This window comes from Nycticebus coucang, chromosome 20 (genome assembly GCF_027406575.1).
Source record: "Nycticebus coucang isolate mNycCou1 chromosome 20, mNycCou1.pri, whole genome shotgun sequence".
NCBI classification, from domain to species: domain Eukaryota; kingdom Metazoa; phylum Chordata; class Mammalia; order Primates; family Lorisidae; genus Nycticebus; species Nycticebus coucang.
The window spans coordinates 58,304,163-58,329,228 of record NC_069799.1 but is presented as its reverse complement, the minus strand read 5'-3'; the positions used below and the strand labels follow the sequence as shown (position 1 = coordinate 58,329,228).

Below are 25,066 nucleotides of genomic sequence, written 5' to 3'. Positions count from 1 at the left end.
TGGGAAGGGTAGACCTCAGATTTTACAGAAGAAGCCAAAGTCAACCCATGCTTTGAACAAATTCTCTTTCATCTGACCTTGGAGGAGCCCACAACTCTCGATATAGATGAGTACCAGGAGCCAAACGCTCATTTTTCTAACTAGTAGATTATACTCCCTCGTGAATAAGATGATGCAACAAAACCTTCCTAAAAGTCTATACCATTAATCGTTGAGTATGAATGAATCTTTGGCCTCAGATTTTTGTCTGCTTGGAAATGAGTGTCAGTACATTGATTAGTGTAAATATTCTCATGAAGTAATTAGTAGTTCCTTAATATGCAGCATGTTCATCTGTACAAACCTATAAGCAATCACAATGATATCCAATTAATGAACTTCTTTAATAACTGATGGCCTTAAAATTGCCTTAGACTGATAAATTACACTTATCAAATAACATTTGATAGATGATTAAGCGATTCGGAGTTTCTTTCTCTCCTACATAAAGGAGCTTGAAATCTTAAGTTCAAGGACTTGATTCTACCAGTGAAGAGTGTTCTGTAGTCTAACAGTGTCATCCAGTGGTAAAAGGCACACTTTGTGTTCGGGGCAGCTGCTGCTTTTTAGAAGAAGTAATTGTCCCGTGTATTTCTTTATTAAACGGAAAAGAAAATGTGTGAATCACAGTAACAGAACTATTATATGAAGTCTAAGAAATGTGAGACGGGCATAGAAGACAGCTGCTCCTCACTGGAGGTCACCCTGAAGTCTTGGGAGGTCACACAGGAAGGACGGTGCAGCTCTGAGCCTGGTCTCCACTGGGACAGAGGCATGGTGAGGCAGGCCTTGGGCCTCAGGAGCACCCATGTGAGCCTCCCACCCCCCAGGCTGAGCAGGAAGCCTGCAGGGCACCTCACAGCACTGTCAGGCCTTCCTGCTGGTCCACTACACAGTCATTTCAAATCTCAAACACTCAGCTCATCCCAAAAAAGGAGATAAAAAGCATCCAACTCTGTTCCAAGGCTGGCTATGTTATTCTAGGAACTTACAAAAACTCTTATATGGTGAAGCTTACTAGAAAATTGTAAATTATTTAACTTCCTCTTCTGTAAAAGGAGAAGGCTGGGCCAGATGACCCTTGAGATCTCCTACTAGTTAAATGTTCTGATAATGCAGGAGAGTCCAGCTTATCTTACAACCAAAGGCTGAAGAGCTATGGCCCCTCTGTGAGAGCCAGACTGGCCTGCAGAGGGCGTGCCCCTTAGATGCTACATTAAACCCCACCTTGGCCTTCACTTACTAAACTCAAGAATCGTGACTTCGCCCCATGTAACCGGCTGTGAGTGGGGTGTCAGGCAGTGCTGCTGCATTTCCCCAGCTGCACCCAGTCTCATTCCAAGTCCCCCAGAAGAGCCTCAATTGCTCAGCCTAGGGCCAGAGAGGCCCACACAGGGATGGAGAGGGCAGTAGACTTAACGAAACCCAAACTCTAAATCCTGGATATCATCATCAAAACACATTTTTAAAATCAAGACCTTTGGATTAGCAACAATCACAGACGTCATATATGATAAATAAAAAGAAAGTATTGTTTGCATAAAATCACCCATATCAAATATGTATTACAGCATCATTAAGTTAATTCAAGTCTGAATCCCAGAAACTCCCTGAACTCGAGGCACAGTTCAGTCCTATTCTTTTTCCCCTGGTTTCTCCTGGCATATCTCTGCCTAATCCACCAGAGTCCAAACACACATAAAAAAAGTTAATGACAAAGTTTTTTCTCCTCATTCCCCTAATCACATTTAGAAAATCTGTGTTTACTCTCATAGATAACTTATATAGTAAGACGATAAACTTTTGCTACTCCCCTTCTGAAGAACTTGTTGGCAGTGCACAGCGGGCAGCCTTAACATGAACACACCTTTGAACCTCGTGATACCACCTGCAGGAATTTACCCCAAGAGATAAAGAGAAATGTAAATAAAAGCATATGTACAGAATATTCATTTCTGGCCAGGCATGGCGGCTGACGCCTGTAATCCTAGCACTCTGGGAGGCCAAGGTAGGACGATCCCTTGCGCTCAGGACTTTTAAGACTAGCCTGAGCAAGAGCAAGACCCCATCTCTACTAAAAACAGAAAAAAGAGCCGTGTGTTGTGGCAAGTCCTTATAGTCGTCCCAGCTACTCAGTAGGCTGAGGCAGGAGGATTGCTTGAGCCTGGGAACTTGAGGTTGCTTTGGGTACCTGGGTAGAGTACCGTGGTGAAACGCTGTCTCCTCCCTCTCCCCCGCCAAAAACAACAACAACAAAAAACATAATAATGAATATTATGCAGATTAAAATCATGTATTAGAACAAGAAAAGGAAAATATTCACAATATATTCAGTAGGAGAAAAACATCACATACTAACTCCGTATACTTTTTTTGTTTTTGGTAAAACAAATGCCTACATACGTGTTTGTGTGTTAAAAAGGAGAAAGAAAGAAAGGCACAGCAGTTACCTCCGAGGTGTTGTCACAGGGCCAGCAGCATAAGCACCAGCATGGAATCTGTTAAATGCGAATGCCCACCTGAGATATACTGCCCGAGAATCTCTGTTTTCATTATGACTTTGTGCCCCACAACCTTTGAGGTAGATATTAAATTCACCCACATTGTACAGATGGGGAAACTGAGGTACAGAGAGGCTAGGTAACTTGCCTAAGTCTACAAAGCTAATAAGAAGCAGTGTCACCATCTAGCTCCCAAGTCTGCCCTCTGAACCTCTTTGCTACAGCACCCGTCTGTATTAACTCTCATGTTAACTCTCGTATTTGGAAGAGTGCTCTGTGCTCTTCCCCCAAACTCAAAGCAGGACACGTCCCACCTGTTGTTTGCTCTTTTCTTTTTTTTTTATTAAATCATAGCTGTGTACATTAGTATGATCATGTTTGCTCTTTTGGAGGGTGGTCCAGCACTTCTGTTACAAAGTCCTATTGTGAATGGAGGTGTTTCTGCACTGCCAGGAGCAACACTGATAACATATCTCTTGATAAATACCTGGCTGACAACTTTGAAGGCTAAAAAAGAAGGTTATAAAAAGATGAGACTGGCCTGAGCAAGAGCTAGACCCGTCTCTACTAAAAAAGCAGAAAAATAGCCGGACATGGTGGTGCACACCTATAGTCCCAGCTACTCAGGGAGGCTGAGCCAAGAGGATCACTGCTTGAGCCAAGGAATGTGAGCTTGCTGGGAGCTATGACACCACAGCCCTTTTAGCCTGGGGCAACAAAGTGAGACTCCCTCTCAAAAAACAAAAACAAAAAAACAGGTCTGAGAGCACATTAAATATAGGTAGGTCCGTATTCGCAGAAAATTAAATACCAGCAACAACATCAGACTTGAACCGACTAAAAAAATAAGGCATTTCTGTGGCTTGCTAGAGTGGGCTGGCCATGTGGCAATCCCATAAAAATTCCCAAACCACGTGGCCTGTCAATCTCTGAAATTATGACCAATTCTTTTACTTTTTTGGCTTCTGCATTATTTCAAACTTTGCAAGGAGTGCCAATACTTAAATATTTACATAATTTTCTATTTACAACATTAAAATTTACAAAATAAAATTACCACATTTTATTCCTAAACTGTAAATTTCTGAATATAGAGTTCTGCCTTGGCGGGTTTTTTGTTTTTTTTTTGTATCTTATTTTCTAAGGAGGAAACCCTTCAGTCATTGTAGTTTCATTTCAGGAAACTACAAAGGGGATGGACTGGGAAGATGGTTCATTTAGGCCAAGTCATTCCTGAGAGGAAGGAAACAGAACAGACCAGAAAAAGCTTCCTGCTGGATTAGCTTTCAAAGCCTCCAACATTCCTGTCTTTAAGAGCTGAATAATAATTCCATAAAATGTATGACCTGGCCCAACTGACCAAACAAACTCCTGTTTTCAAAAGAAGAGACTCTATCTTCAAAAGGATTTAATGACAGAAACTTTAGAAGGAACACAGAGACCATTTGTTCAACATCCTCATTATTACAGATGAAGAAACTGAGGCCCAGAGAGATGAAATGACTAAGCCAAAGCCAGTTCTGGACCACAGGTGGCAAGGCCTAGACAGTAAAACAAGAGCTGGCTCTGGTCATTTCTTCACTACCCCACACTGCCTCTCCCACTTCCAACTGCTCTTTTAATTTTCTAAATTGCTTTTCCTTACTTTCTACTGATTTGGGGTATTTTTGATACTATGACTAACACTATAATTAACTTTACCTCTTGATCAATAACTGAATAGCATTTTTAAAGACTAAAAATGTTAAGTTACAATTTAGTAATAGCACCACAGTTTTATTTGCTTTTATATCCTGCCAAATTTCAAGGTTGTACAAAGTCATTATAATGATTTTTTTAAAGCCTCTCAAGGTAGAAAACTACCCATGTGTCTTTTCTAAATTTTGAGATGTAACCACTGAGCAACCATGATGTTAAAAAACAGTGACCACCCAGACACAGTTGCTCAGACATTCTCTAAACCTCTACTTACCATCTCATTTTTCTATTAAAACTACACTTTCTGGCTGGGCATGGTGGCTCACACCTGTAATCCCAGCACTTGGTGAGGCCAACATGGAAAGATGGTGTTAGGCCAGGAGTTCTCAAAGCTAAAGTAAGCTATGACTCTGCCACTGCACTCCCGTCCTACAGCCTGGAGGAAAGAGTGAGACATTGTCTCTTAACAACAACAAAAAAGTAACCTTCCTTAAGCATCAGCATTCAGAATAAAATTAAACATATTGTTGACAAATGAGAAATACACTCTACCAACAATAGACGACCAGTTTAATGACAACTCAATCCCAGTATTCCCACCAGCGCATAACAAAGGCTCAGAATGGGACCTAGAAGAATCACAGCCCTACCAGAAGAATGACCAACCACCCCCTTCCTTTCACTAACATATGTGCTAATTCTTTTCTAAATGGTTACTCACTCTAATTCCACCTTAATCCCCTTCCTCCTAGATACAAATCACTCAGATAGCAACCAGCTAAATTGGGCCGCATCCTGGGCCACATCCATCCCAGATCGGGCTCCATTTCCCTAATGGTGCCTTCAAAGCACTCAGTCCAAGCACAACCCCAAGCTGCCTTTCTGAGATAATCCCAAGGTTCTTCTGGGTACACTGGCTCCTGCCGAAATAAACTGAACAGCTACTCATATTCCTGATGGGTTTTTGCTGATGAAATTCAACATTTTTGTCTTTCTCACATTACATATGGTAGCAAAGAAAGAACTTTAACTAAAAGTTCCAGAAACTTAAATCCTGACTTACCATTTCTCTGGGTTTGTTTCTCTCTTGGAAAACTGACAGCCAGTAATCCTATCATTTTACAACTTTTCAATTCAAACGTCTAATGTCAGCCATCCTGTGGGTTGAACTGGTTGGTTCCTGTGGGAATGTTTTCTGACTCCCTACCACTCACCTGCTCCTTATCTGAAATGCTTGAGACCATGCATTTCCCTGGACACTTGGAAATAAACCATGAAATGCTTGGGACCAAAAGCGTTTCAAGATTTTGGATTTTTTCCAGATTTGGGAATATTTGCAAATACAGAAAATCTGAAATTGGAACATTTCCTTTTGAGCATCACGTCAGAGCTCAAAAGCTTCAGAGTATTTTGCATATCAGATTTGGGCCATCCCAACCTATGTCTCAATTTGAAATAACTACACAGTTGAAAGTGCTTCTCTGGAAAACTTTGTTTTCTGTTCTTAAAGAGAAAAAAAAGAGACCTTTATGTCAAAAACAATTAGGTGTTTTTTCTGCACGGTTCAAATGTTTCATAAGTCAGCTCTTACTTGGTTTCTGTTTCCACAATGAAAAAATGAGCGTGAGGAGTGAGGCACGTCTCCGTCTAAGTCACTGGAGGATTGTCTGCCTCTAACTAAACCCGGGGGAGCAGCTATTTACACAGCACAGGTACTTTTAATTAAAGACTGTTTTCCCACTTACCTCCCGTCAGGCTACCGCCTGGGCTTTCCACAAAAACAAACAGCCGGACTCCACAGTGAGTCAGGAAGAGTAAACGGACCACTGTCAGCAGGACCAGGACGCTGGGCAGGGGCTCATTCCCTTAACCAGTCGCCGTGTCCCTCCTAGGTGTGAGGACAGGGCAGAACCTGATGATTAGGAGAGGGTGACACGCGGTCCCCACGTGCAGGAGCTCACAGTTCAGTGGAGGGGAGGAACACACACGCACTAATGCCCCAGGGATGACCACCCTGTGACAGGGACACACGGCAGGAGGAGGTACAGGGACGATCAGAGCGGGCACCTCCTCCAGCCCCGGCAGGTGGCGCGTCCTCCGGGGTAGACCAGGCTGCCGGGACGCCCGGGGCACAGGCACCGACTGCTAGACAAGAGCGCTGGGGTCAGTCGGCAGCTGCTGTCAGAGCTGGGGGTGTCTCGGGGGACCCGGGCTCCCCTCTCCACACACACAGGTGGAGGACAAGGCAGGACGACACCACAGACGTTCTCCTTAGCTGGAAGACCAAGCACTCTCAGAAGTGAGGGGGTTGGGGGTTTGCTTTCACCTCATTGGCCAGAATGATGTCACGTGATCACCCCCAACAACAAAGCCTGCTGGGAGTCACTGGCAGTTAAGTAGCAACAGCAACGGCTGTCGGTGTCAGTCAACGCTAACCCCCACCCCCCACGGATACCTCCAGATTGCCGTGTCCCCTAATGTCCGTTTGTAGAAGTCCTAAACCGAAGGTGGGTTCTTTGGAAGGTAATCAGGGTTGAGATGAGTTCATGTGGCTGGAGCCCCCACGATGGGATTAGCGTCCTCACAGGAAGAGCTCGTGGGCTCTCAATCTTCCAGCCCTACCCACCTCCTGCCGTGTGACCCACATGGAGAAAGCTGCCACCTGCAAGTCGGGAACGCGCCCTCCCCAGGAACCAAATCTGCACCTTCATCCGGGACTTTCTGCCCCCAGAGCGGTGAGAAATAAACATCTGATGTTTAAGCCAGGCTGTGGCACTTTGTCATGGCAGTCTGAAGAGACAAAATTCAACTCCAAAGGAAGGCCAGCCTCCTGACAAGGCGCTCATCGGCCGCTCATTTAGCCGCTCTGGATCTCAGCTCCACGCTGAAGTGAAACAACAAGGATGATTTCTTAGAAGTGCTGAGTTACTTGCAGCATCTGTACCGAAAGCTGCAGTGAGTAACCAAGATGGGAGACTTGCTAATGGAAGCCCTTTCAGCGTTAGCTTTTCCATCCACACAAAACCTCCCTTTTTAAACTAAGGGAGTTTTGGCAAAAGTTCAAACATAAACACATTTGTAGTGGGTGTGGGCATTGGAATAAAGGAATAAAGGACACCAACTCAACTTTCTCTCACTTCAACTCTCCACATTAATTCAATTCCCTCTGGAGGCTTGTCCTTCTAAGACTCCAGGCCTTACCATTTTCCCACAGGCTGATTTGCAGAGTCACAGAAAAAACAAAAACAAGGCAACCCCAAATCTGGAAACTGCAAGTGATCTCCCCAAGGGGCTAAACTGAAGCCTTGGAGTTGGCTTGGACTGTCTATATGGACACTTAACAGGCACAAGAAAATCTTCAAAATTAGAATGGCAGAAAATGACAGAAGAAACAAGAAACAAAGCAAGATGAAAAGCCTAAAAACAAAGAATTCACATGTGAACAGGTTGATAGCAATGTTTATAAAGTGTAACCACCTCTATTCTTATGGGATTTAGAGACTATTTAAGACTTCAAAGATTCAAATAATCTGGAGTTAAAAGAGGCCTTAGAGAAATATTCAGTTTTAGTGATGAAGAACAGACACATCAGTCATAATCCAGATCTTACAGCAGTTGAGTGATCTGATTCATCTTCATTCAAACAGGAAGCTTTTAAGGATCAAGATGACTGTAGTAATCTCATATTTACTCTGTAGCTTCCAACCTCTTCCATGATGCAAGTATATGAAAACACCAACTACCTACTTTGAATCTGTAGCTCCTGAGTCCTCACCTACCAGGCATTAAGACTTTTGCCCCAAATACCAACATACACCTCCGTTACTCCAAAGGTCAAGGCATTTCAATCAAATCTGTTACTACCTAATAATACTATGTTCAAATAATGTTTTCCCAAAGTCTCAACACATTATCAAGAGACTTAATCCTACAGTGCAATTAATGATCAAGAGTGGAACAGGGTGGAAATACTTTAAGTAAATGCTCTGTCTGATACCGGTTGCACAAGAAAGAACTCTGCTTCTCTCTCTGAAGTTACCCAAGCTGTAAATGTTTTCATTTCTTTTGTTGCAAGAGGATTCATTACCCAAGTACTTGGCATCCAGCAAATTCCCATCAGCTTTGACTTCTCCATAGCTCCTGTCACAAAGGTTAAACCTTGTTTAAACAGTACCTATTTTTAAATTCACACTAATGGGAGCTATTGGTTACTTTAAGTGAAAAAGACAAGGACAAATGACATGTCTACATATTCATAACAAAAACTTGTCTTTTACTGACAGCTGGTTATAAAGGAAATCATTAACCATTTCCGGAAGAACCATTATAAAATAATTCACTACGAAGAAACTACAGATGTATCATAACAGCTAACTACTTCCCTTATGCCTTTTTTAAAAAACTAATCTGAAAAGCTTAATTACAGTAGGATAGTTTTACTTTCTTAAATGGATTAAGCACTTTAAGTAAAATGTAGCACAAGGGCCAGAAAAATGAGACAATTCTTTTTTTTTTTTTTTTTGTAGAGACAGAGTCTCACTTTATGGCCCTCGGTAGAGTGCCGTGGCCTCACACAGCTCACACCAACCTCCAACTCCTGGGCTTAGGCGATTCTCTTGCCTCAGCCTCCCGAGTAGCTGGGACTACAGGCGCCCGCCACAACACCCAGCTATTTTTTGGTTGCAGTTTGGCCGGGGCCGGGTTTGAACCTGCCACCCTCGGTATATGGGGCAGGCGCCTTACCGACTGAGCCACAGGTGCCGCCCAAAATGAGACAATTCTTTAAAAAGTTTTTCGAGGCAACTCAGAGTTCAAAGAACAAAATCTGGAAATTCTTTACATTTTGGTTTATAACCTTACAAATGTCAATCTGAATAAGATTCCAAGCATCTGTTAAATACAGTTTATCTAAGATTTTAAAATATGGTTTATAGTAAAAAAATACATAAAAACGCAATGGTACATGAGACATGTTAATTTAGGAAGACCACTATTTTCCTAATTTCATCTATGAATCTTTAGCATTGAAGTCATAAACCTTATTTTCCATTTATAAAATGTATTAGCTCGGGGGCGGGGGTGTCTCTGAATTACCATTACTAAAATATGTTACACCTTATAGCAATATATTGTCACCCTTGTTAGGGAATCTCTTGTTCTCATTCTACAATTTAACCCTCTGATACTCCAGTCTCAGCAGCAGTTGTTATTTCTACCTCTTTCTGCTTTGCCAAATTCTCCCAAAGCTCCCCTGTGCTTGGGAGTCTTTCTTCTCTTGGTGGCCTGAGAAGCTAGTTTCTCTTATTTCAACCCTGGTTGGACTGGCCTCCCTTTCTGCCCACTTCTGCCTCACACTTAGCCTTCTCAGAGACTTACCTTCTGTGATACATAGTGTGGTTCTACTGTAAAGGATGGGAGCAATTATATATGGTGTAGAGAGTAAAGAAAAATGATGACCCCAACAGATACAAAAACACATTTTTAATTTGAAAATTACAGTTTGTGGGGTCATAGGCACTCTGTGTAATTATGTTTATGACAACAGGCCAGGCTAAGTGGGCCTCTCCCATCTAGACACCATGCTAGGGAAGATCAGAGTGGGAACCACAGAAGTCAAGGATATGTTGCAGAACAATGCCATTGTGATGACCAAAGTTCTAAACCCTAAAAGGGTCACAGTGAATCCACTCAGATGGAAAGACAGCTAAGATTCAGTTATAAGCACATTCCTTCTATGCACAATTAGACTCGCTCTAAAGAACTTGGATAAAAGTTCTAAAATATCCCAGATCAGTGGCTTTAAAACTTTTCTGTCTGCAACCCACTTTATATACAGTGAGTTACATTTCCAGTATGTACACAATGAAAACAGATGAAGTAAAAGTTTCCAGAAGCAATACGAATAGCCTTCACAAGGCACCGGACATGCTGATATGTTCATTATCTCACTTTCACTTTTTGGTAATGCTTTAGTGGGTAAACCCACTAAACTGATTTCATGACCTACTAATGGACCAATCTGCAACTTGAGAAATCCTGTCCTAATTCATTTACTTCAACTTGCCATGATAACTTGGCAGATCTCTTAAGACTAGCAAAGCAAAAGCACATGAAAATATCCAACATGAAATGTTAACTTGATGAGCTGCTGAACGCCAACTGCCATCATCCCTTCCAAATGGGAAACACTTAAGAAGTTTTATTGGGGTTCATATTACTGATCCCAAATCTTCTCTTCCCAATCTTTAAACTGTCCCTACTTTAATCATTAAAGAATAACCTTAAATCCTTTTGTGTGTGAATGAGCATGGGGATTCAAAGTGAAGATTACTTAAGAATTATGTTTTCACAATGAGATAAATTCTTTCTCCCTGTTATGTAGAAACTGGAAAATGAAGATGACTAAAATAGTGGAGGTTTTCCCCATGTATTAAAATACCTTTTGAAAAGCAGTTTCAGGAGTTTCTCTATCCAAATAAAATGATAGATATAATAAATCAAATATTTCAAATTAGCTTCCACTGCATTTGCCTTTTTAAAAAATGAGGAGTCAAACTTTTTGGAGAAGGTTATGGTATCATTAAACATGTCACTGTTTACTTACAGTCTGAAAAAGTGTAAATAAAAAAAAATTCATAGTCCAAAATTTAAAAAAAAATAGTATAACTGAAGGAATAAGGTTTTCCTAATACCAAAACAATCATTCTCTTTGTAGAATTTTTTAAGAAGCTGAAGAAAATTCCACCCCCTTAGCCAGAGTTAACACTGGGTAGAAGGAAGTTCTTAAGGCCCAGGTACCTGGAACTGATGAGTCAATGCTATCCAGTTATCCCCTGTCACACAGGACGCAAGCTGAGAAAAGGAAGGAGACACACAGAAACTTGACCTATTTTTCTTCCTAACAAAAACAGATGGGGCAAGAGTAATAATAAAAAATAGGAGAAAGGGGGCCTAAAAGTCTGAGAAACTTAGCCTGGCTCTGACACATATTAGCTAACCTTAGCTCAACAGTAAAAGCAAGGAAAATAATTGCTCAATAAATATTAGCGGTGGGCTGTGCTGTCCTGACTCCCCATTACCCCACGAGGTAGGTTCTGAGGGCCGGAGGGGCTAAGAAACTTGCCCAGATTTATGCAACTAATCATGGGAGCGCTGGGATTCAAACACAGCTGACTCATTTCAAAACCATTTTGTGGGTTCACATGGCCTTCTGAGCCCAGGGCCTTGGCTGCACCTGTATGGACCGCCACCTCTGGCCTGTCACACAAGGTTCATGATCACACATGTTCAGTTTCTATTATATAACATATAGGCACATCACAAGCTATCGCAGGTAACTTGGCCTCGCCTGTTCAGAATCAGGAACAGCCTTTATCTTTTTCCCCTCACCTTGCACTGCTCCACCCTCCACCCCTCAACCACACCTCCCCCATGAATACTTTTCACTGACCTTGGGTAATACCACCAGTTCATCAGTGCTTCGGGTATGAGTAATACAATACCCGTGATTAATCCGTATTTTTACTAAAGGAAGGGAGGTGGGTGTCTAACATTGATCAAGGAGGGCAGGCTTAACTCAAAGCCAAGACAATGACTCCAGAGAGCCATAAAGGCTGAGACTCAGCCTGGGCAGCAGGAATGCACCAGAACACCCATGAGAGTTAAACTTATTTACCCAACAAGGTCTTTGCCACTGACAGCACTAAACAGGTATTGCTGGTGTGAGAAAGATCGGATCAGTTGTGGCTTGGAGATCTGGCAGAAAAGAGAGGGGCAGAGCCTCAAATATGCCAGGAACTCTGCCCCAGGCAATGACCAATCTCACAGTGGAGGGCAGGACGGCATAAACTTTGGTTTTGGAAACAGGAAGTACTGGTATCAAGTAGCTAATAAGTTTCGACAGAATTTTTCAAAACAAGGTTACATTCCCCCTTTCTTTCCTGTGTGTATAAATGTTAGCAAATGCTATCCCCTCCAATCCTTCACCAAAAAAAAAAAAGTGGGTAAATACAAGCAGTGACAGGCTGTTAAGTGGAATTAACCCAAGTACGGGCGGCGCCTGTGGCTCAAGGAGCAGGGCGGGTCCCATATGCCAGAGGTGGGGGGTTCAAACCTAGCCCTGGCCAAAAAAAAAAAAAAAAAAAAATTTAAAAGGAATTAACCCAAGTACGTTAACCAAGTTCATTTAAGCAAGTAGATGAAAGATAAGCTAATACTACATCAGCACCTAATGACTGAATCAACACTTTTTTAAAGCAAGTATAGAACACCTCTGTAAAGTGTCACTTGTCACAGCAACAGTGGACAACAATGCCGCTCAGGTTAGTATTAAGCAGGTGAGCTCCTCGTTTTACGTTACATATACACCACTAATTAGTACAAAAAACTATCTTCCAAGTATTAAGAAATCACTACTTTCTCAGACCAGGGGGATTTAATTTATGACCAAAATCATTATCATCACTTGGAAAAAAGCACCCATAAGCCTAAATGATATAAATTGAATCTATAAATGTTCAGAAAACAGAACATTGTTATTATAAAATTAATAATTTGAAGAGGTACAGTGTTTGTTTTTACCTCAAGAAAAAAAATGATTATAAAACAGACTAGTAAATTAAATAATATTATCTAACAAAAGCAGACTTACAAATACATCTATTATTTTAATTAAATTAAGTACTGATGACATTATGAATTTGAAATCCTACTCCCACTAACATATAATTTAATCCCTGTTTTAAAACAAACACACAAAATATCCTAGACTAACATTTATTTCTGTCTGTAACCTAGTTTTATTTTGCTCATTCTTATTTTCTAAAAATAAGTTCTGTTTCCACCCCATTAGCAAGAAACACATTTTCTCTCTTAAACTGCTCACTGCAGAAAATAAAAAGATTCAGCTCAGTGACTTGGAATCACTGGGTGGTTTTTGTTTCATTACATCTGTCACTGGACCATTTTCTTTACAATTAACAGCATGGGCACAGCTCTGTCAAAGAGCACAGATTGAGGGGACAGAAACGCCAGGCATAGTCCCAACTCTGCCACCCCACAGGCTCAGTCTTCAGAAAGTGACTTCACTGCTGGAGGTCAACGTGTCCTCACCTGAGCCCTGGACGAGGTGTTGAGAGGTCCTCAGTAACCAGGACAATCTGGTTCTAAACAGACTTCACACACACACACACACACACACACACACACACGCACCCACCACACGGGGCTGAGCAGTGCAATCAGGCCACATGGGACAGGCCTCACAAACCCACGCATTCTCCAAAGAGGAAACTTGAGAAACCTGTATTTTTACCAGTCTGCAGCTATTAACATAATACAAAATAACAGGGTGACCCCTAAGAGATCAGTGACCCGCAGGAAGCCACATTAAAGCCCCTGGCTGCAACGCCCAGTCAGGACTTGGAAGCGAGCAAGCACAAAGAGAAGGCAAGCTCAGTGACAGAGCAGCACAGTTCTTTCTCAGTACTCAACAGACAAAGTCATGGGACTAACAAGTATTAAAACAACTTTCCAAAGAGCCCTAGTCCTTTGTGTCTTTAGAACCAGCAGAGTTGAAGGCTAGCAATTTGATGGTAGAAATTTACAACTGATAAAGGCACCCACGGTAACTCTTCCCAAACGCACAGATCTAGAAGTGCTGATCTCAGAGTTTCTGGATTATTCAGGCCCTGGCCGGGATCCTGTGGTTGCAAAGCAAATATACCCGTCAGCACTCGGTGTGCCAGACATGGGCCAGGGTTATAATATTTACATCTGTCACAACCGGGACCTGATGCGCACACAGTCTGCTCTGAACAAAACAAAGCTGTATGTAACTTCCAGACCTGACTGGCGGCCTACTGTGTGCTCCACGCCACTGCCCCTCACGTGGGATCTGCACGATGCCCCCTGGGCCACAGGCCACGCCTGCCTTCACAACTCAGGCTGCGATGGAACTACAAGGAAGAATTTAGAAGGCCACCTCGCCACTGCCACTACTCACACACACACACACACACACACAGATACCAACAGTTCCATGACGCACACGCAAGTCGTACCCATGTTTTCACTAGTGAATAGAAAAACACCCAACAGGAAAGGTGCATTAAGAATTGTCTTTCTTGCTGTGGGAGGGTCAGGGACATCAACAGCTTCTCCAGAGCCCTGGCAGCATCCGGCCCCCACTCCTTATCTGACCTGGGCCTGCTTCTCACACCCACGCCAGTCTCTGTCCCACCTTGCTCCCTGCACCTCCACACCATCCGTCCTTCATCCCTGCAACACACCCAACTCCTGCTTGGCTGAGGGTCTCGGGGCAGGCGATGCCCCCACCAGGAGTATGCTCCTCCCAAGGCAGCCCCCACCCCAAACTCTCCAGACTACTGAGACATCCTCACCCCTTTCCATTTCTACTCAAATGTCAATTTCCCCAATGCCAGTCTGACATGGATCCCTTCACTGTCAATCATGGTACCAAGCTTTCTGCCTACCTCGCAACATCTACAATTGTTTAATTTATCACTGTATAACTGCATGTTATTTGATCATCTCCCCTCTAGATATTTAGCTACACAAGGGCCAGGGACGTTTCTGTTTTATGCATCACTTTATCTCCAGGGTGTTGAGGATACTAAATGTTCAGTTATCATTTGTTAAAGGTGTTGAGACAGTCTCAATAAATTTTACATGGAAAATAGATGCAGTCCGTGAACATTTTTATTTGTACAAAACTGGTCATGGTACAAAAACAGTTCACTGCTCTCAAGCAAAATTAATTTCTAATCTATTTCTCCCTGATTATACATACTGGTTGAGGCGGTTCTCTATAGCAATCTCTTGATTAAAATGGGGTTGTTCATTCAATCATTTGAAATTGGTAATACAAACTATATTAGCAATGATCATTTGGTCCCCAGATAATCCACAGAAATACTACTGCTCCTATGGGCTAACGTTTGAGTCCTTACTACGTTCCAAACACTGTTGTAAACACTTGTATTTCTTCTCATTTTACCTCCACAGTGGTCTATGAGAGATTTGCAACTTGCCCAAGGTTATGTAGCAAGAAGGGCCAGACAGCCCACAGCCAGGCAGAGGTGGGGCCACACTATTTTGTCCCTTGCTAATGGGGCCTACAGGCCAGGATGAAGCAGAGATGAGGTAGCCTTGTCTCCTTCTGCTGTGGAGCCAGGCAAACCATTGCTAAAAGGTTTGCAGCATATAACTAATGCACCTTTGATCCCCCTCTCCCTGAGTCCAGTTAATCCCTTCCTAATGCCCAAACTCAGCCCCCCAGTTCCTCAACTACTAGTTGTGTAGATCCCCACACTCCATTGGATGTGTGCACCTCTTCCCCCCCTAAATGCACCAGCTTTGGAACTCATGCCTTCCTACCTGGACATGCATATACACACATACACACACACACACACACACACACACACTTCTAAAACTTCTGTTTGTTCTCTCCAGTTTCTAGAAGTCAGAAAAGAAATGAGTCACTTAAACTATTTCGCCTTGAGGTATAAGAGGGAAATAACTTCCTGACCTTCCTAGAGATGCTAAAATGCAGAACTTTTAAAAGGTTAACTTGTTCGTATCACAAAATAGGATCTGCGTTACTACACAGCCAGAGAAGCACCCAAAACTGGATGGAAACCTCCACAAGTGTCCAGGAAAGTGTTAAACAGCGGCCAACTGGCCACCACTCACCCACTCCTGGTTTTTCTAGCTGTGGGGCTTCCTGCATTTCTGAAATCAAAAGTCTAGGGTGCTCCTGATTCTCCTTCTGGTGACAATAAAGAAAATGAAAAACTAGAGGTCAAGTATAGAACTGGGACAAGGGACTTGCTAGATTTAGTGTGTACAGCCGGAAACCACCTGTAGTTGTGGCTGGGTTTTTAAAAATGCACCAATATCCCAATAATACATTCTGCAAGGCATAATAAAAATGTGCCCAATTAGCTTCCAAGTATTCAGTATGCAGGGGAGTCCAAACTAGCAGAAGAAAACACAGGCGGAAAACACTTTCAACTACTGAATTGTGAGGGTCCATCGCCAAAGGCGCCATGCTGATTTCTTCACATGTGAACCAATTGGCTTAAGCTGACCTCCATTTTCCTTCCAATGCTGTCTGGCTGGTACACTGGTACACACATGAGAATCATCTGTGGACCTTAAACAAAACAAGTGTCTAGCTCCAGTCCAGGGCAGTGAAGGAGAATCGACCCTGATCAGCCACAACTACAACCCAGTCTGTGCCACAGCAGAACTATGTCAGGAGAGAACCGCCAGAGCCATCTGGTCCATCCATCTCCTCTCCCCGTCTCCAGGACCACGCCAGGGAGCCAGCCATGCATTCACGCATCCGACCTTCACGTATCTACATACCAGGGACACGGCAGAAAACAGTCCTGGCAGACCTGCCCCCATTCTAGTGGAAAACTATACCAGGGAGATTTAAATCTTACTGTTTACAAAGGAAAAAAAAAAAACAAGATTTAAAAGGGTCCCTAAGAAATTCAACACAGTCTTCTTATGGAACTTAAGTCCTATGAGGCCGGTGGTTTTTCACTCAATTCTGGGAGGATGTTTTTGTTTTGCTGTGTAGTGTTATGTTGAATGAATTTGCAAGAGCCTTCTCTACATGTGGAGAGAATTATACTAGCTTAAGCCTCCACATCCTCCTTCCAATTCTTTAATTTTTCAAATGATCTCCAGATTAATGGACGCACAAACCCTGCCCGCCCAATCTCATCACAACTGGCTCAACAGCCACTACAGGACACCATGCTTTTTTCCGAGGCTTGATCAGGACAAACGGCATTCGCTGCACGCCCCTAACCTGCTCCACATGCTCAGTCTGGATAACCAGAGTGTTCCAAGGCCACGAGTTTACCCCATCTGCATTCTGGGGCTCTTATTTCTTCTTTTTCTTCCTTTTTATTTTTTTTTCCATTTGGAACAAATGCCCATCACAGACTTAGGGAATATGAAGATATACAAGAAGAACTCCAAGATCACTTTTAAGAGCATTTGTTTGGTCTTGTTGTAAAAACTAGCCAAGATACACAAGCTATGAGCATTAGAGTCCCACACTGACTTGGGAGTGAACACAGCAGTCTGAGCGTGAGAGCGCCAGCAGAGCAAGTCTGCAAACACGGCCAAAACCCGGCAGGACACACGACAGGGCACCAGTGGCCGCTAGGCGGAAGAAACCAGGGAGAAACCACCTGGCTAACTCCGGGAGGACTCACCAGTTTAAGTGCAGGAAGTTAAGGGTAAAGAGCTGAAGTGAGCAGTAAGGCAGGGCTCTGAAACCAGGCGTGGTTCACCCATGACGTGTCCCTCAGTGACACAGGCAGGAGGGGAACGCTTTTAGGCACATGAATCAAAAGAAACACAAACCTAGCAACAAAACTCTGATTGAACCTCTGATCAATGTCTGATACACCGACATTCTCCACGGCTCCTAATCAAGGTTTGTGTGTGCTAGTTCCCATTCTATTGTCAAAGGTGCGCCAGAGTCCCAGTGTTTACAAATTAGAAATACAAATGTGCTTCTTGCCAACTAGCCCACCTTGGGGTTTCTATGCCCCCAATGTCTTCACCTTAAAAGCAAATTTCTGTCTTGGGAGCCAGTGACAGAGACCAGCATCAACAGCCAGTGATTTGGCCATCCAATTACCATTCTGTTCCCTAAACATGTGACTCCCAACTATGCATCAGGCACAGTGTGTGGCACCACCCAAGCTACAACAGAAGCCATCCACTTGTAGGAGGTTTAGCACCCCAAAAAAAAATGCCATCGTGGTTACAGTCACCCAGGAGAGTGAGTCTGGTGAAGTCATCCTTTCATTAATTCATCAACTATTTAGTGGATGTCTGTTCCGTGCCAGGCACTGTTCCAAACACTACGGGCGTGGCAGCAAGGTAAACCCAGCGGCTGCCCTTGTGAAGCCTGTGTGCAGGGGGCAGGAAGACAGCAAAGAAACTTAAATGTAACATCAGGCAGTGATCAGTGCTACAGCGGGAAAATACAGCAGAGGAAAGGGATCGGCAAAGCTGTACTATTTTGGATATTTAGAGAAGACCTGGGTGAGCACAGAGCAGAGATGTGAGGCAGCTGAGGAAGACAGCCAGGGCCACAGAGGGAAAGAGCTTTGGGCAGAGGGAGCTGCGAACACAGAGGCGTGGGCCACGTTGGGAAGAGCAAGGAGGCGGGTCAAGACGGTGGCCGGGGAAGAAGATCGGTGATGCGTCAGGAACCAGATTACGGCAGGGAGTCCAGATTTCATTCACAACAGCCCAGGAATGCGAGGCTAACCAGCCCCTGGGGGTGTGGGTATGGAAATACACTAAGAATAATGCTCCTCATTCCTTACGTAGAATCTGCAAATCCATCCCAGCCCCCTTCTGATGGGTAAGACACTGACAGACCCAAGACATAATTCAGCATAAATAGAGGTTTCAACAATAAATACTTGGGAGGGAATTTTCTACCTTCCAAAATGTTTAACACACAAAATGTGACAGAAATCAGATTTGAATATTTCCAAAGGTAATGACTTGTTAACCATGACGGAGGCCCTCAAGGAGACTATCCTCAATTGTTTTAAGCAGGGGACAGAATGATCTTTGAATGCAAAGCAGTACTAAAATACGCAATGAAGTAGTTTTTCATCAGGGTTTACACTGTGAAGGGAGAGGAGCCTTTGTGAACAATCTTGGGAGAGATTCCAAACCCTGAGAGTCTCCAACACCTTAACTAAAGCCACTTGAACTAAAACCGTGAAGGACGCACATGATCGGAAACACCAGAGTGATAACGGCCTCGGCTTTGGCGTCAGGGTAGGTACAAAGCTGCTTGCTCATTTTCTGCTTTGGGAATGCTCTGTAGCTTCTGCAGACATCTTAATAATCCCTTGATTATATCATGAGAAACGTAGAACAAAGAAATCCAAACATAATAAAATGCTCTATTTTCCAGAAAACAGACCATCACTGAATTTGGATTCAGACAGAGGACAAAGCCTGAAGTGTGACCTTTATGTCAGTACCACGTCAGCCACCTTAATAGCTGGCAAGCATCCCCCTAAACCCAGGGGGAAGCAGGGAACTCATCCCCAGATGGGAGCTGCCCTTGGCAGTTCGGAAGCCACTTCAACTTCCAGCCATAAAACGGACAAAGAGAAATATGCAATGCTCACACCCTGGCAAACAACTCAGATGCCTCGGCTCCAAAGTGGACCACATGCTAATTTCCAGGTTGTTCCTCTAATAACACAAGGTATCTTTTTGCCTTTTACTTGAAATAGTGCTTGGCTGAGCTATGACAGAAATGAGATAAAGCAAATGATGTCTCTGCTAGATGGGAAAGGTCAACTTTTCTTGAATAACTGTAAAAGTTTCTCTACTAAATCCATGAATTGCTATCAAAAGAAGAAAGACTGGGCAGTATAAAACACTTACAGAAAGATTACATTAGTCCAGCAAACAGATAAAAACTTGGGTGAAACAGATCTTTTTTATCACATCAGTTGGAAATACTGGTGTTTTACAATTACAAGACAAACTATGGATAAGAGTAACAGTTTAATAGATATTACTTATTTCTCTCTTTAAAAAAAAAAAACTACCTATTTTCTCCTCTGATTTTAAAAGCCATGTCCTGCTGATCATACACAATTTTGAAAATACAGAAAAGGATAAAGAAAATAAAATCACACATGAATGTATCATTAAACATACCCATATTTGATATTAACTCCTTTCAATGAATAAAAACACACACCTCTTTTCATCTTTTAGCAAAGCTTGGATCATAATGGATAATTTATTACCTTTGTAACAGCATTTCATCTGTGATAAAAATACTTTTTCAATATGGTTGCAAAATATGCCATTATATGGACATATTATAACTAATATATTATAACTATTATATCATTATAATACATATAACTATTCCTCTATGGCACTAATTAAAATGTAAGACAAACCCAGAAATTTTAATGTACCAAAGTGACATCACATTGTTATACTTTCGGAATCCACCCTGTCGCTAGCTTTTAAGACACTGCCACTTGTTAAGTTTGGATGTGTTATCAACGAAAAATATCCACATTTATCTGAAAAAGTGATTTCAATCCCCTTACCTTTGCCAAACATGTCTCTGTGTGAGGCTGGATTTTCCGCATATACTGTGACCAGAACAAGCATACAACAGATTGATCACAGAAGCAGATAGAGGACTCAGCTATGTTCTGTTAAAGCCGGTTATGAAACAGAGAAAATGAAAAACAATGCCACTCTTCTAAGAATTTTTTTTTTTTTTTAGCTTGGAAAATAGTTTTCCTTTAAAAAAATTATTAAAGAGATGTGCACAATAAAATAATGACAAAACATCTGTCTCATACCTTTTTATGTTTTAGAAAGGTTGTTTTTCATTACAAATGATCTTTCTGTTCACGTGTAACGAGTTTATTGTTACATATGTTATTTTTTAGTGGTTCTTCTAATTTCTAATTAATTTAATACAGTAAACTGATCAGAACTGATACAGCACTTGATCTTAGCCAAAAGGCCGAAAAGCAATTCTATTATAGTAAACATCAATGGGCATAACTTCAATAAAAGTTCTTTAGGATCCTCACATAGTTTTTACTGCGGTCCTGAGACCTTGGTAGAGGACTTACAGGAGTCCTGAGATCAGAAGTCTGAGTAAGTTATAGTTGAATAAATCCATTTACTGTTTTGTTTGCTTGTTGCTGACAGCTGCTTAAAATGAGGCTGCTCCAAGCCCGTGCTTCTTAGTAGCATCTTCCTTGGGTAGAATTCTTCCTCTTCTGGCCCACATTTAGTCTCTGAATGATCAAGCTTCCAAATATTTAATATATTTCAATATTTTATGTCCAAATGCTTTTTCAAAGCAGAACTCGCAGGCTCATGGGGAAACAGGGCCCCTGAGAATTAGAGATGTAGATCTCTAACCACAACCACCTCAATACTTACTGCTTAAAGAAGATCAAATACAAATATTATCCAAATACAGCTGGAGCAAGAATAGGGTAATTTAGATGATGCTACCTGCAACGCACTTATCCACATATGATGTTCTCCTGGTATCAACTTATATTCCAATGAGGGAAGCAGATGTTTAACAAATGAGTAGCTATGGAGTGTGCCAGGTTTTAACAGAGGAAACCCGGTTGCCATGAGAACAAACCACAGAAGTCCCGAAGACCATCCTGATGAAACACAGTCACCCTTAGGAGGCACAGACCCCGAGCCCAAGCCAGATGTGCCGGTTCAAGAGCTAGAGGGGCACACAGGTAGAAATCCAAGTGCCCTGTGTACAGAGCCGGGCGAGGCTGGCAGAATTGAGTTTGGTGCATTTTATATTCCGATGACCATGCAAGGGAACATACAAGGGAAACGGCTGACATTGGTGCTGGAGCTCAGGAGTCAGGTACAGGCTGGATCCATAGATGTGGAAGCCAAAACCCCACAAGCAAATGGAGCTACTGACACAGCTGCTGTGAGTCAGCAGCTTGATACAGGTGCTCCCAAATCACCCACACATAAAGAGGCAGGGAGAGGAAGAGCCCGAAAAGGGGACTAAAGGGGGCTGTCAAGAGGGAGAAGACCCAGGAGAGCAGAGCGTCTGTGCCTCTGTGAAGCTCAGAGCAGAATGTTCCAGAAAGGAAGAAGTCCCAGGAGCAAACGCGGCTGAGAGGTCTCGCAGGAGTGCAGCAGAAGCGCTACAGGGTGGTGACTTCATGGGAGCAGGACCTTCGAAGCCTCTGGGCTCAGGTGGCCCCGCACCTGGTTCATAGCTTTGCTATCCCCATCTCGAAATTTCTTAATTTTTGAACAAAGAGCCCATATTTTCCCTTTGCACTGGGCCTTGCCAATGATGTAGCCGATGCGGCCTCTCTGGTATCAGCTTCAGTAAAGTGGTAGAGGTACAAAAGCAGAACAGAGGGGTCTGAAGAGTGAATGGGGGATGAGCAAACACGTAGGTGGCAGACAGACTTGAAGGTGGCCCAAGCTCCTTTTTGCCTGTTGTTCACCTGTCACCTGCTTCTAATAACTGCATATGGAGACGGTGATGGATGTCATTCCTGGGATGACGCCGTGCTGGAGTCCCTCTCCTGCCTTGCCAGCTGTGAGGAGATAAGAAGCTATGTGGCAGGGGGCTGCAGGAGACCCAGGTCCCGCCAGGGTGAGGAAATGAATTCTGCCAATCACTCCCATGAACTTGGAAGCGCAAGTTGAGCCTCTGATGAGACCACAGCCCTGGAGCACACCTGGGCTGCAGGCTGGGGGGCCTCCAAAGCACAGAACCCCACTATGCTGTGTCTGGACTTCCAACACACAGAAACTGAGATACTAATGTGTGCCACTTAAGCTACCAAGTTTATGATCATATGCTATGCAGGCACAGATACCAAGTATGAGCCAGAAGGTTATTTCCTGGAAGTTTAATCAACGGAAGGACAGAGAAAGTGGCAATGAAAAGAACAGGGTACAGGGAAGGTTTGGGTTCACTGTTCTGTTTTATTTTTGTCTTAAGAGGCTACAGACCTGAGCATTCCTGAATGCTCCCGAGAAGGAAACACCAGGACGGGGCTTAGGATAGCAGGTAGGTGAGGACAGCAGAGGAGAAACTGACTTGTAGAAAGCGAGAAGGTTTCCTCCTTCTTGTACGTAAAAACACGAGGAGGGCAGGCCAGGAGCAGGCGGGTCTGCACAGGGCAGCGGGGAGATTAGAGAGCGGCCTTCCCGGGACCGTCCTATTAGCAGCAGAAAGACATGTGCGGAGAAGGAGAGATCAAAGGGAGGGATGGGGCCGAGCACGAAACGGGAAATTTCGGAAACGTGGGGAAGGTTGGAAAAGTCATCACAGAGATGCAGAGGGCTGATGAGGAAAACGGTTCATTTCCAGGTGGCGCTGAGGCCCCAGTGAGGGGATCAGGGCCTTATGGAGGCAGGAGTGTCTCTTTCTCTGGCACCACCTAGAAGTCCAGGCAGCATGGGGGTCACCCAGTCCTCCAAGACACCAGACAGAAGGAGGTTCAGGGGCAGACAAGCACAGAGCAGAAATGCTGGGACTCAAAGAGCAGGGACAGGCTCAGGCAGGAGCAAAGGGTTGGAAATGGACCCAGAAGGGGAAGAACCTGATGTGCCCTGAGATAACCCGGCAGATGAACGGAAGACACAACGTTCTGGCCAGGGAGTGGGATCTCTGAATTTCTGCTCAGAAGCAGGTCCTGGTAGTAACAGGGATCTAACAGGGATCCTCAAACTTTTTAAACAGGGGGCCGGTTCACTGTCCCTCCGACCACTGGAGGGCCGGACTATAGTTTAAAATAAAAAACTGTGAACAAATTGCTATGCACACTGCGCATATCTTATTTTGAAGTAAAAAAACAAAACGAGAACAAACACAATCACACGGCTGCATGTGGCCCACGGGCCATAGTTTGAGGACCCCTGAAGACTTTCAGGTGATCCATTCCCATATCCCAGGAAATTCCTCAATCCCAGGATTGAACGTCCCTGTCACGGAAAGCTCAAGTGGCCATTCCAGTCCCAGGCTAAGCCGGCACCCAGCTCTAACTGCTGCTGGAGTCACCGTGAGTTCAAGGAAACACTGGTGCCTGCAGCAGAAGATCCATCCAGTCGGTGAATGACAGCCCTGAAGGGCAAAGACAGGCTGTGACTGAAATGAGCCTCCAAGCGCCAGAGAGGAGAAAAGTCAGAATCCGAATGTGCCCAGGAGGGCAGGATCCCCAGCTCCCACCTCCACGCTGCACAGCACCCGGGACTGGGAGGAGGGAGCCCAGGTACAGAGCAGGCTGACCAGAGAGGAGGAGCAGAGTGCAAGGTGGAAAATCTAGACGGGAGGGGAGTGGGGGGAGTCCGAGGGGGATCAAAGTCCCAGGACCTGGAGGGGATGAGGGAAGTACACAGGGTACGGGAAGGAGCCAAAGCCCACATGCTCCGAAACCTCCAGACCATCAGCAGGGAGCTGATGGCCAACAGAGTCTGTGGGACGTAAGGCGCAGGTGCGTCTTAACACGCTGGCCTGCTCTTTGGCATAAAGATATACTGTAATTCATCCTGAAAGGAAAAAGTCCAGAATTTTCTGAGCTCCAGAATGGGGTTCCTTTTGGTCCTTGTCTAAAAGTCCTTTCCTCTTGCAACTCAGTGTCTGCTTCACAAATCATCAGCCTCGCTCTGATATTCGTTCAAATCTTTGCCAAAGTCCCTTTAAGTCCCTGCTGTCTGGCTAATGATGTGTGTTGATTAACCAGATCCAGAACATCCTTGTGGATCTGCCAGTAATCAACACAGAAATACACAGTAAAAAGTATTTCTTGACAATGGAAACCAAAAGGAAAGAGATTCACGTCATCACATCCTCAGGGAAGGAGAGGGACGGTGTGTGCCGTGCTGTGGATGAGTTGTGTTTGCCGGGTGTGTGTCTGTGTGTGTGCACACAAGTCCATGCGTACACATGCACACATGTGTTATGTAAATATTAAACCACCTGGTGATTTAAGTCCTGCAGAGGCCACACAGACTCAACAATAAAACATACAGCCGGAACTTATTTTTTTAATTGAGACAGTGTCTCACTTTGTGGCTCTTGGTAGAGTGCCATGACATCATAGCTCACAGCAACCTCCAACTCTTGGGCTCAGGCAATTCTCTTCACTCAGCCTCCTAAGTAGCTGGGACTACAGGTGCCCACCACAGCCCCTGGCTATTTTTTTTTTTTTTTTTTTTATAGAGACTGGGTCTCACTATGGCTCAGG

At 43.7% G+C, this 25,066-nt stretch overlaps 1 protein-coding gene and 1 pseudogene across 3 annotated transcripts in view; both read right to left on the bottom strand.

Annotated features, from left to right (window-relative positions):
• FAM107B (family with sequence similarity 107 member B) overlaps window positions 1-25,066 on the bottom strand; it is a 223,697-nt gene that overhangs the window by 18,165 nt on the left and 180,466 nt on the right. The window lies entirely within an intron of this gene.
• Window positions 20,748-20,838, bottom strand: LOC128573260 (uncharacterized; annotated as a pseudogene).